Below are 12,970 nucleotides of genomic sequence, written 5' to 3' on the forward strand. Positions count from 1 at the left end.
CACCGGTTGTGGGAGAGCTGGTTGGCGGTGACATGGAAGTGTCTGCAGTGTGCGGGACCAGACTGCTTCCTTGCATCCACAATCAATGTCCCTCCATTTATTTGGGAAAACTACATCTGAGAGTGGACAAGTTCCATACCGGTCGTAGCAATCTGAAGCTTTAACTGACTGACACACTGGTTTGGGATGTCTTGCAATGTACATTTCAGTTAGTCTCTGTGGCGCAATCGGTTAGTGCGTTTGGTTATTAACCAAAAAGTTGGTGGTTCGAGCCCACCCAGGAGCAAAGCATTAAACTGTTATTTGGTGCCGCACAATTCCAGGTTGTCATTGTGCGTTTTGGCTGCACGAATATATTCTGCAAACATTGCCAGCTGTGCTGCTATCCAGTGAGTTCCCACTCTAATACTTTTAGGAACATTCATTTCATGTAATAACAATTTTTTGCATGGATCATGTTCCTCCATCCAGTCCACCAGAAATAAATTACGTTATTGGGTTTAAAGGAAATGGTGGAAATTGTCTGACCTATCGTTGTGGCTTTGCTCAGATTCTGAGTTTCAACAGTCAACAGTTTGCGAAGGATTACCATATGGCCAATGCCAAGCACAAAAAGTCTCTCAGCATTCGTTTTGGAATCCGTCAAATTTGCAATGTCCTGCGAGGCGCCTTAATTCGATGACATAGCTCGCCACTTCCTGGCCCTCCGACCGTTGGCACGTGTAGAACCAATACCTCGCCATCAGAACGCTTTCTTTAGGATTTAGATGCTCGCGGTCCAGCGTACACAATTCTTCAAAGGATTTAGTTGTTGGTTTCACCAGAGCTAGAAGATTCTTCATGAGGCCATAGATTGTTGCCCCACAGAAGGTAAGGAGGATCGCCCTTCATTTGGCAGCGTTTACGTGCCCTTCCAGCTCGTTTGCCACGAAGTATTGGTCGAGTCTCTCCACGAAGGCTTCGCAATTGTCCACTTCTGAGAACTTCTCCAGGATACCAACTATTCCTTGCATTTTCACGTGGTTGTTCATTGTCTCGTCGCCAATTGATACGCTCATAATAAAGGATGAAACTGAGTACTGTGAACAATGAGTAATTGTGATCTTAGCTCTTGTAGTAAGACTCCAGAGTGCAGGTACCTCATGGGATCCCTTGGGACTCCAACAGGTAGGCCCTCTGGTGGTGGTGTGATACAGGTGGCCAAGGGTTAAATACATAACACAAGGTGTGTATGGAAATCAACCATCAAAAGCCCTGTTATTAACCACAAGGGTTTCCTGCAATTTTCTGATCGCAAAGCGCTTTCAGTCCTTGTCCTTAAAATTGCAGACGTGGAAATTGGGGAGTTTAATGACTTTGAAAGGAGAACATTGTTGTTTGGTGCAGTTCAATATGTCGAGGAACCAACTAGGGGGGAGGCCATCTTAGACTGGGTGTTGTGTAATGAGAGAGGATTAATTAGCAATCTCATTGTGCGAGGCCCCTTGGGGAAGAGTGACCATAATATGGTGGAATTCTGCATTAGGATGGAGAATGAAACAGTTAATTCAGAGACCATGGTCCAGAACTTAAAGAAGGGTAACTTTGAAGGTATGAGGCATGAATTGGCTAAGATAGATTGGCTAATGATACTTAAGGGGTTGACTGTGGATGGGCAATGGCAGACATTTAGAGAACGCATGGATGAAATACAACAATTGTACATTCCTATCTGGCGTAAAAATAAAAAAGGGAAGGTGGCTCAACCGTGGCTATCTCGGGAAATCAGGGATAGTATTAAAGGCAAGGAAGTGGCATACAAATTGGCCAGAAATAGCAGCGAACGTGGGGACTGGGAGAAATTTAGAACTCAGCAGAGGAGGACAAAGGGTTTGATTAGGGTAGGGAAAATGGAGTACGAGAAGAAGCTTGCAGGGAACATTAAGGCGGATTGCAAAAGTTTCTATAGGTATGTAAAGAGAAAGAGGTTAGTAAAGACAAACGTAGGTCTCCTGCAGTCAGAATCAGGGGAAGTCATAACGGGGAACAAAGAAATGGCAGACCAATTGAACAAGTACTTTGGTTCAGTATTCACTAAGGAGGACACAAACAACCTTCCGGATATAAAAGTGGTCAGAGGGTCTATTAAGGAGGAGGAACTGAGGGAAATCTTTATTAGTCGGGAAATTGTGTTGGGGAAATTGATGGGATTGAAGGCCGATAAATCCCCAGGGCCTGATGGACTGCATCCCAGAGTAATTAAGGAGGTGGCCTTGGAAATAGCGGATGCATTGACAGTCATTTTCCAACATTCCATTGAATCTGGATCAGTTCCTATCGAGTGGAGGTTAGCCAATGTAACCCCACTTTTTAAAAAAGGAGGGAGAGAGAAAGCAGGGAATTATAGACCGGTCAGCCTGACCTCAGTCGTGGGTAAAATGATGGAATCAATTATTAAGGATGTCATAGCAGCGCATTTGGAAAATGGTGACATGATAGGTCCAAGTCAGCATGGATTTGTAAAAGGGAGATCATGCTTGACAAATCTTCTGGAATTTTTTGAGGATGTTTCCAATAAAGTGGACAAAGGAGTACCAGTTGATGTGGTATATTTGGACTTTCAGAAGGCTTTCGACAAGGTCCCACACAGGAGATTAATGTGCAAAGTTAAAGCACATGGTATTGGGGGTAGTGTGCTGACGTGGATTGAGAACTGGTTGTCAGACAGGAAGCAAAGAGTAGGAGTAAATGGGTACTTTTCGGAATGGCAGGCAGTGACTAGTGGGGTACCGCAGGGTTCTGTGCTGGGGCCCCAGCTGTTTACATTGTACATTAATGATTTAGACGAGGGGATTAAATGTAGTATCTCCAAATTTGCGGATGACACTAAGTTGGGTGGCAGTGTGAGCTGCGAGGAGGATGCTATGAGGCTACAGAGTGACTTGGATAGATTAGGTGAGTGGGCAAATGCGTGGCAGATGAAGTATAATGTGGATAAATGTGAGGTTATCCACTTTGGTGGTAAAAACAGAGAGACAGACTATTATCTGAATGGTGACAGATTAGGAAAAGGAAGGTGCAACGAGACCTGGGTGTGATGGTACATCAGTCATTGAAGGTTGGCATGCAGGTACAGCAGGCGGTTAAGAAAGCAAATGGCATGTTGGCCTTCATAGCGAGGGGATTTGAGTACAGGGGCAGGGAGGTGTTGCTACAGTTGTACAGGGCCTTGGTGAGGCCACACCTGGAGTATTGTGTACAGTTTTGGTCTCCTAACTTGAGGAAGGACATACTTGCTGTTGAGGGAGTGCAGCGAAGATTCACCAGACTGATTCCCGGGATGGTGGGACTGACCTATCAAGAAAGACTGAATCAACTGGGCTTGTATTCACTGGAGTTCAGAAGAGTGAGAGGGGACCTCATAGAAACGTTTAAAATTCTGAAGGGTTTGCACAGGTTGGATGCAGGAAGAATGTTCCCAATGTTGGGGAAGTCCAGAACCAGGGGTCACAGTCTAAGGATAAGGGGTAAGCCATTTAGGACCGAGATAAGGAGAAACTTCTTCACCCAGAGAGTGGTGAACCTGTGGAATTCTCTACCACAGGAAGTAGTTGAGGCCAATACACTAAATATATTCAAAAGGGAGTTAGATGAAGTCCTTACTACTCGGGGGATCAAGGGGTATGGCGTGAAAGCAGGAAGTGGGTACTGAAGTTTCATGTTCAGCCATGAACTCGTTGAATGGCGGTGCAGGCTAGAAGGGCTGAATGGCCTGCTCCTGCACCTATTTTCTATGTTTCTATGTTTCAGGTCAGCGAAATGTTTGTGAAAGGAACTTTTTGCAGAGAGATAGTTTGAGCATTTCAGCTTGTTGCTGAGCATTCCTCTCTGGGCGCTGAGCTAAGCAGCAGTTTCTGTCGTGTCGTGGTTATCACATTTCCCTCACACGTGAAAAGTTCCTGGTTCAAGCCTGGGCAGAAACATTATTTCTCAAGCAAAAACGTGTCTGCAATAAAATTGAATAAAAGTTGTTTTGGACACATTGTTGCATGAGCAATGAACATTTAAAACCAGTCTCCTCAAATACAGATTGTATAAAATCAGATCGGGGATAAAACTTCTTCAAGGATTAAAGTTTCATGAAATATTGAAGTTCAGTTGTTGAAGTTTCAGCTATCTATTCACATTTATTTCATTCTGTGAAACAGCACGATCGGTTTATACCAGCAGCTCTAAGCTGTATTTGAAACCTGCAAACAACTCATTAATTATTCGCTCTTCCCCAGTTCCAGAGCTCAGAGGGTTATTGTCCATCCCTGGGATGCAAGCTACCTCGGACCCAGGCAAAAGCTCCCCGTGCAACGAGCACAGGCTCAGGAAAACTCCGGGGGAAGAGAGTATCCCGGTCACTGGGCCTTCCAGCAACAGTGAATAAGTGCCCGGTCTGAAACGTTCCAGAGTAATAACTTGCAACTTCAGCATCGAGCAGGAAGGATGGCCGAGTTATCTCAGGCGCTGCTTTCATTATTTGATTAAATTATCAACTCTACCACAGTTCGCATTCCTTTCATTGTGCAAAAGAAGATCATGGGTTCATTAATGATGTTTTCCTCTGAAAGCAACGTAAAAGATTCAGGAAAAGTAATCGCCCAATGTTGGGGCTCGATCCCACCACCCTGCAAGTAAGAGTCTCATGTTCTACCGAGTGGATTAGCCAGGCTTCGTAACATTTACCTTGTCAAGACCTTTCAGAATATTGTCCGGTTCAATGAGATCACCTCTCATTCTTCTAAACTCCAGAGAGTATCGGCATATTCTACACAATCTCTCACCATAGGACAGTCCTCTCATCTCAATCTGGTGAACCTCCGTTGTACCACCTCCCAGGCAAGTATATCCTTCCTCAGATAAGTAGACCAAAACTGTGCATAGTACACCAGGTGTGGTCTTACCAGGGCCCTGTACAATTGTAGCAAGACTTCCTTACTCTTGTACTATGGGCTATATATTTGGTACTATGGGCCGAATAACCTGTTTTTCCTCTGATTCTGCGGTTGTGTGAAAAGTTATTAAAATTCGACAGTCGCTCAGCAAACATATTTGTATTTTCTTCAGTGTGCAACACATGTGGGTCGATTAATGATGATTGAAACAATTATTCATTATTTCGCAAACTTGAATTATTTTTGTCAATTTGCTCTGTAAAAATGTTTTCTCTGACCAGGAAACAAACCCAGGTCACGGCAGTGAGAGCACCAAATACTAACCACTCGACGACCAGGGAACACTGCTTGCAGCCTCTGTGATAGCTTTAAAGAAAGTCAGCTTACAATCACTGCTGAGAATTGTGCGGTGACACGGGGTGTAACTGGATTTGCTGGGAGCAGCGTGGAGGCCCCGACCTGCGTGAGAACACCAGCGGCAGGTCGGGGCCATAAAAGGAGCGGTGAGCGGCGGCCTGGGAGCAGCGTGGTGGTGTACCACGGCAAGGTACAGCGCGAGCTGTTGCAGGAGGGCGACGGCAGCGAAGAGTGATTTCATCAAAGTCCAGGTCGGTGAATGGAGCGTGGGCAGGTACAGCAGGAGCAGCGAGAGACTGTGGAGGGATGTGATCGGGGCCCAGGGGCGGTGTGAATTCAGGGCCAGTGGCCCAGGGGCAGCACGGGACAGCCCACACTGCGATATGTGTGGGCACTGAGTCCGTGCAGCAGAGCTGGTCTCCAGTTGTCTTGGATAACCCTTGCCACTGGACCAAGAACTCGCTCTGTCAAGCCCGTGTGATGGCTGGGGTGCAACGGCCATCACACGTTAAAAAGATCCACGCACAGGCATCTTGCACCCTTCAACATGCAGTTTGGGACCTGGAATATTAGGTCCATCATTGAAACACCTGTGAACTCATCCTTTTTTGGCGTGGAAGCAAGTCATCCTCGTTCAAGGGACTGCCTATGATGATGATGAACTGGATTTGCTGCAGTCCGCGGGCAGCAGGTGATGAAAGCGGGCGTGAGAGGGTGAGTGACAGGTGGGCACTGCTTCTGATGCTGTCTGACCCACGGAGGGAGTGGCCGGGGATTTTAAAGCCCTTTCATTGCACCAATGCAGGGTAAATGAAACTGTGTTTCAGGAACCTTCATGTATACAAACATGGGCACACTGCACTGTAGACCTCGTGGTGTAACGGTAGTGTGTCTGACTCCAGATCAGAAGGCTGCGTGTTTTCTCACGTCGGGGTCAATGTACTTTTCCATATTGTTCTTCCGGAATTGAGATTTACTTTGCTGTATCACAATTTACTTTCCCACCCATCTTTGTATCATCAGCAAACTTGGCTCCATTACACTGGGTCCCAATATCCCTGGGATAGGGGAGGGATGACACACCGGAGAAGTGTGAGCTTGTGGACCGGAGAAGTTGCAGCTGCTGGAGCTGTGCGTTTTATCGGGGAGGGACGGGGGAAGAGCCCGCCGAGCGACCGGAGAAGCTGAGAAGCTGCGGTGCTTTTCATCGGGTTTGACACTGTTTAAAAATGGCAGAGTGCCAAGTTTTCTCTCCCGACTGCCCGTGCGCGAAGGTGTCGGCAGTGTTTTCGGCGCAGGCATTTGGCTCCGCCCCCCACTTCACCATCGACACCACACCAGGACTCCGGGGACTGTACACAGCGGCCAGGATGGGGCGAGTTTTTCCCCGCACCGTTTCCAGCGAGCAAAGTCGGTGTGCTTGAGGTCAGTGCGCCGACAAAACTGCTTGGGGAAAATCTAGCCCTTGAAGAGTAAGGAGACACTGAAGGAAATACAAATATGTTTCCCGAGCAATTGTCAAATTTTAATAACTTTTTATACAACCGTCGAATCAGCAAAAAAACAGGGCACTCGGCCCATAGTACCTAATATATAGCCCACAGTACAAGAGTAAGGAAGTCTTGCTACAATTGTACAGGGCCCTGGTGAGTCCACACCTGGAGTACTGCGCACGGTTTTGGTCTCCTTATTTAAGGAAGGAAATATTTGCCTGGGAGGTGGTACAACAGAGGTTCAATAGATTGATTCCTAGGGTGAGAGGACTGTCTGAAGTTGAGAGATTGTGCAGAATGGGCCGTTACTCTCCGGAGTTGAGAAGAATGAGAGGTGATCTCATTGAAACACACAATATTCTGAATGGGATTGACAGGGTAGATGCTGGGAGGTTGTTTCCCCCGGGCTCGAACCAGGGGGCACAGTCTCAGGTTAAGGGGTCGACCATTTTAGACAGAGATGAGAAGGAATTTCTTCACTCAGAGAGTTATGAATCTGTGGAATTCTCTGCCCCACAGGCCTGTGGATGCTGAGTCTCTGAATATATTCAAGGCTGCGTAAGATAGATTTTTGGAGTCTCGGGGCATCAAGGGATCGGGAGATCGAGCGGGGAACGTGGAGTTGAGATCAACGATCAGTCATGATCTTATTGAATGGTGGAGCAGGCTTGAGGGGCCGTATGGCCTACTACTACTCTGATTTCTTATGTTGTTACCTGTGCTGGCTCTGTGAAAGAAATTTCCAATTAGTCCCATTCCTCAGCACCCTGCAAATGTTTCTTTTTCAACGATGTTTCCCTTTGGAAAGTTAATATTAAATCTGCTTCCAAAACTCTGTCAGGCAGAAAAATATTCACATTTATTTTATACAGTTCCATTTTAAACAGGCTTTGCATGTCATGAATTATTATCCCTTCCCATTTTACATACAGCATTTTAAGACCTTGCTTTAAAATATTTGGTGCATGTGACACCAGCCATTGTTAGATTTAGTCACACACCATCCTGACTTGGAAATATATCGGTCGTTCCTTCATCGTCACTGGGTTAAAAGCCTAGAACTCCCTCCCTAACAGCTCTGTGGGAGCATCTTCACCACACGGACTGCAGCGGTTCAAGATGGTGCTCACCACTATTGTGTTCCTCACACAGATGAGGCTGCACACAGAGAGATTAAAGTAACAGTGACCTCAGTCTTTATTAAGACATTCCAGTGTGAGGAACAGGCCTCAGGGGCCGGCTTATATATAGTGCTCCCAAGGGATCCCTTGGGACTTCAGGGGATGAGCTCCCTGGTGGCGGAACATGGGAGTGCATGCTTTACAGATACACAACATCACTCCCTGCAAAGTCAAAGTGAAAAGTATTTACAAGGTGAGGCGGTCGGGAGCCTTTCTTTCCCTGGTGGACTGCCTCGGTACAAATGTCTGTACTGGTGTGCTGGCTGTGCCCTCGCTGGGCTGGCGTGTTGTTAGCCCTGCAGGGCTGCTGGGTGAGCCTGGCCTTCCTGCGTCATGTAAACCGAAGTCAGGTCGAGCTTGGTGAACGTCTTGCCTCCTGCCAGCGTCGCAATTAGGTCGTCTGCCTTCGGTAGCGAGTATTGGTTCTGTAGCGAGAAACGATTAAGAGTTACTTTATAATCGCCGCAAATCCTGACTGTGCCATCACTTTTGAGTACTGGAACAATCGGGCTGGCCCACTCGCTGAATTCCACTGGGGAGATGATGCCCTCGAGTTGCAGCCTGTCCAGCTCCATTTCCACTCTCTTCCTCATCATGTGAGGTACTGCTCGCGCCTTGTGGTGAATGGGTCGAGCCTCTGGGACCAAGTGGATCCGCAACTTCGCCCCGGAAAAGTTTCCAAATCCTGGCTCAAAAAGGGAAGGAAATGTTTTAAGAACCTGGATACATGAGGCCTCATCGACATGTGATAGCGCTCGGATGTCATCCCAGTTCCAGCGGATTTTGCCCTGCCAGCTCCTTCCAAGCACTGTGGGGTCATCGCCCGGGACAATCCAGAGTGCCAGTTCATGCACCATGCCCTCGTCGGTGACCTTGACCATGGCGCTGCCCAGGACAGTGATAAGCTCTTTGGTGTATGTTCTCAGTTTCGTGTGGATGTGGCTCAGGGCTGAGCTGAATGGCTTGTTGCATCACAGTCTCTCAAACATCTTTTTACTCATGATGGATTGGCTGACGCCAGTGTCCAGTTCCATGGCTACGGCTAAGCCATTCAATTTTACGTGCAGCATAATAGGTGGACATTTCGTCGAAAATGTGTGCACCCCGTGTACTTCAGCATCTGCCTCCTCTCTCGAAGGCTCTAAATTGCTTTGATCCACCATGGACCAATCTTCCTCCGCCACGTGGTGGTTAGCAGGTTTTGCAGAGCTTGTAGCTCGTTTGCAAGCTAATTGGAGGTACTCCATTGTTCTACAGCACTTGCAAACATACCCTTTGAAGCGTCATGAAAAGGCTGAATGGATGCCTCCACAACGCCAACAAGCTGTGAATTGCCTTGCATTTATTCTTTGTTGGGGACTCTGAGTCATCTGGATCACCTGAGCCCTGCTGGAAGTTACAAACTCGTGGCTTCTGCCCTGTACATTTCTGCTCGCAAACACAGTTCCAGTTAATTTATGAACATTGCTAGCACTTGTGTGCTGAGAGATATGTTGGGTGTTATCACTGGTGGAAATAAACGCCTGTACTGTTACAATGGCCTTATTGAGGGTCGGTGTCTCTACAGTCAAAATTTTTCGCAGGATGGTCTCTTGGCCAATGCCCAGTGCAAAAAAGTCTTTGAGCATTTGCTCCGGGCAGCCATCAAACTCACATTGTCCTGCAAGTTGCATGAGCTCGGTGACGTAGCTCGCCACTTCCTGACCGTCAGATCGCTGGCACGTGTAGAACCGATACCTCTCCATCAGCACGCTCTCCCTCGGGTTAAAATGCTCCCGAACCACTGTACACAGCTCCTCATATGACTTATCTGTGGGTTCCACCGGAGCCAGAAAATTCTTCATGAGGCTGTAGGTCGGTGCCCCACAGACTGTGAGGAGGACCGCTCTGCTTTTTGCAGCGCTTCCTTCTCCATCCAGCTCGTTGGCTGCAAAGTACTGGTCTAGCCGTTCGACATAAGATTCCTCCGAGCTTGCTACCTCCGAGAACTTCTCCAGGATGCCCACAGTTTGCTGCATCTTTGCGTTGGATTCGTATTCTCGTCGTCAGTTATTGTGTTCCGAACACAGATGAGGCTGCACACAGGGAGGTTAAAATAACAGTGACCTCAGTCTTTAATAAGACACTCCAGAGTGAGGAATAGGCCTTGGGGGCCGGCTTATATACAGTGCTCCAAAGGGATGCTGAGATCCCTTGGGAATTCAAGGGATGAGCTCCCTAGTGGTGGAACATGGGAGTGCATGCTTTACAGATACACAACAACCACCAGCTTCTCAAGGGCAATTAAGGTGGGGCAATAAATTCTGGCCTTGCCAGTGACACCCAGATCCTGTGAACTCATATAAAAAAACACTATTTTAGGAGTCTGGTTCAAAATATTCATTGCTGACGACACCAGGAATCTGGGGCAACTTTTGTCAAATTGGGCTCAAAACTGGAGCGGTAATTCCTACCGTGCACAGATAATAGCATCAGTATTGAAGGTAAAATCACATGATGCTCATTTTCAGAATCAACGCAGTAAGATTTGAAATAAAGTGAAGGAATTTTATGGTGAAAGGATTTGGAAATTAAATGTGACTTGTACTTCGGTCTTTAATTAAACTTTGTGACGTCTGTCTGCCATTCATGTCTCTGTTGAATAAGGAAGGAGGGGTTTAACATTGACCAGACTGCACTGCTCCTGATATTTGTGAGCTCATCGGTTATAATGAGATGTTTTTACCCATTGGTCAGTGCCAACTTTAGCTCAGCTGTTACTTCGTGACGCCAACATTCTGAAAAGTTTGAATTGGTCTTAATGCAGTCACTGCCTGGTGTTTTTGTTGTCATTGCAATCCCTTTCTTTCACACTGGAACAAATCGTAACTGTGTTTTTAAATAAGCAGTGTGAGATTTTTAGAGAGCATCTTCAAATGCTTCACAAAACCATTCCAATCCCTTCAGCTTCCCTGGTTCGATTCCCAGTTAGGGAAATCATTTTGCGACCACCGTTTTAATTAAAGTGAAGTAATTTAACTAAATTACATAGATGACCCAAAGCACTTCAGAGTGGTATCAAAATAAATGAGTTAGTAATTAGAAATAAGGAATGTCAGAAGTTGGACTTGAGTTTCTGGGATGGAGTATAAATAACCCTCTGTGCACTGGAACTGGGAAGGGTGAATAATGAATGAGTTGTTTCCGGGTTTGAAATGCGGCTTAGATCTGCTCGTATTAACCGATAGCATTGTTGAGCAGAATGAAAGAAATGCTAACATGATCACTGAGGGTCAGTCGAAACTTCAACAACTTAATTTTAATAATTTGTGAAACTTTAATCATTGAGGAAGTTTTATTCCCTCTCTGATTTTACACACTCTGTATTTTAGGAGATTGGTTTTAAATGTTCTTCATGGAATCAGAGAAGTTTACAGCACATGAGCAATGAACATTTAAAACCAGTTTTTGTTTCAAAAATAATGTTTCCGCTCAGGCTTGAACCGGGGACCTTTCACGTGTGAGGCAAACATGATCACCGCTACACTACGGAAACTGCTGCCTTGTGCATTGCCCAGAGAGAAGTGTTCAGCGACAAGCTGAAATGCTGAATCCCTTTTTCTGAAAAAATTCCTTTCACAAACATTTCTCTGACCGAAACGGCACAAAACAAAAATGTTCCTTTCAAATGTGCCAATTATTTTCGTTAAACTTTTATTTTGCTTTCATGGGATAACATAATTAATGATTTGATAATCTTCTTTTGCACAATGAAAGAAATACTAACTGAGGGAGAGTCAATACGTCAATAATTTGTTCTGTGCTCTGCATGTTTGTAATGTCGCCAAGTTTGCTGATGATACAAAGATAGGTGGGAAAGCAAGTTGTGAGGAGGACGCAAACAATCTGCAAAGCGATATTGATAGGCTCAGTGGGTGGGCAGAAATTTGTCAGATGGAGTATAATGTGGGAAATATGAGGTTATCCACGGTGGTAGCAATAATAAAAAAGCAAATAATTATTTAAATGGGGAGAGATTACGAAATGCTGCGGTGCAGAGGGGCCTGGGGGTCCTTGTACATGAAACACAAAAGGTTAGTATGCAGAAACATCCTCTCTGCATCGACCTTGTCAAGCCCCCTCATAATCTTACACGTTTCCATAAGATCACCTCTCAATCTTCTGAATTCCAATGAGTAGAGGCACAACCTACTCAACCTTTTCTCATAAGTTAGCCCCCTCATCTCTGGAATCAACCTAGTGAACCTTCTCTGAACTGCCTCCAAAGCATCTATATCCTTTCTTAAATATGGAAACCAAAACTGCACGCAATGTTCCAGGTCTGGCCTCACCAATACCCTGTATAACTGCAGCAAGACTTCTTTGTTTTATACTCCATCCCCTTTGCAATAAAGGCCAAGATTCCATTGGCCTTCCTGATCACTTGCTGTACCTGCATACTAACCTTTTGTGTTTCATGCACAAGTACGCGCAGCTCCCGTTGTACTGCAGCACGGTGCAATTTTTCTCCTTTTAACTAATAACTTGTTCTTTGATTTTTTTCTGCCAAAATGCATAATATTGCACTTTCCAACATTATACACCATCTGCCAAATTTTTCCCCACTCACTTAACCTGGCAATGTCTTTTTGCAGATTTTTTGTGTCCTCCTCACACATTGCTTTTCCTTCCATCTGTGTATCATCAGCAAACTTGGCTACGTTACACTCGGTCCCTTCATCCAAGTCGTTAATATAGATTGTAAAGATTGGGGTCCAAGCACTGATCCCTGCAGCACCCCACTAGTTACTGATTGCCAACCAGAGAATGAACCATTTATTCCGACTCTCTGTTTTCTGTTCGTTAGGCAATCTTCTCTCCATGCTAATATATTACCCCCAACCCCGAGAACTTTTATCTTGTGCAGTAATTTTTTATGTGGTACCTTGTCAAAATGCCTTCTGGAAGTCCAAGTACACCACATCCACTGGTTCGCCTTTATCCACCCTGTTCATTACACCCTCAAAGAATTCCAGCA

At 45.8% G+C, this 12,970-nt stretch overlaps 1 non-coding gene across 1 annotated transcript; it reads left to right on the forward strand.

The window, feature by feature from the left end:
- The first annotated feature begins 212 nt into the window (after positions 1 to 212).
- trnan-auu (transfer RNA asparagine (anticodon AUU)) lies at positions 213 to 286 on the forward strand. Its single transcript has one exon. It is a non-coding gene; the product is annotated as a tRNA-Asn (tRNA).
- Positions 287 to 12,970: the final 12,684 nt, after the last annotated feature.

The sequence above is a fragment of the Pristiophorus japonicus genome, unplaced genomic scaffold (assembly GCF_044704955.1).
Source record: "Pristiophorus japonicus isolate sPriJap1 unplaced genomic scaffold, sPriJap1.hap1 HAP1_SCAFFOLD_130, whole genome shotgun sequence".
Classification (NCBI taxonomy): domain Eukaryota; kingdom Metazoa; phylum Chordata; class Chondrichthyes; family Pristiophoridae; genus Pristiophorus; species Pristiophorus japonicus.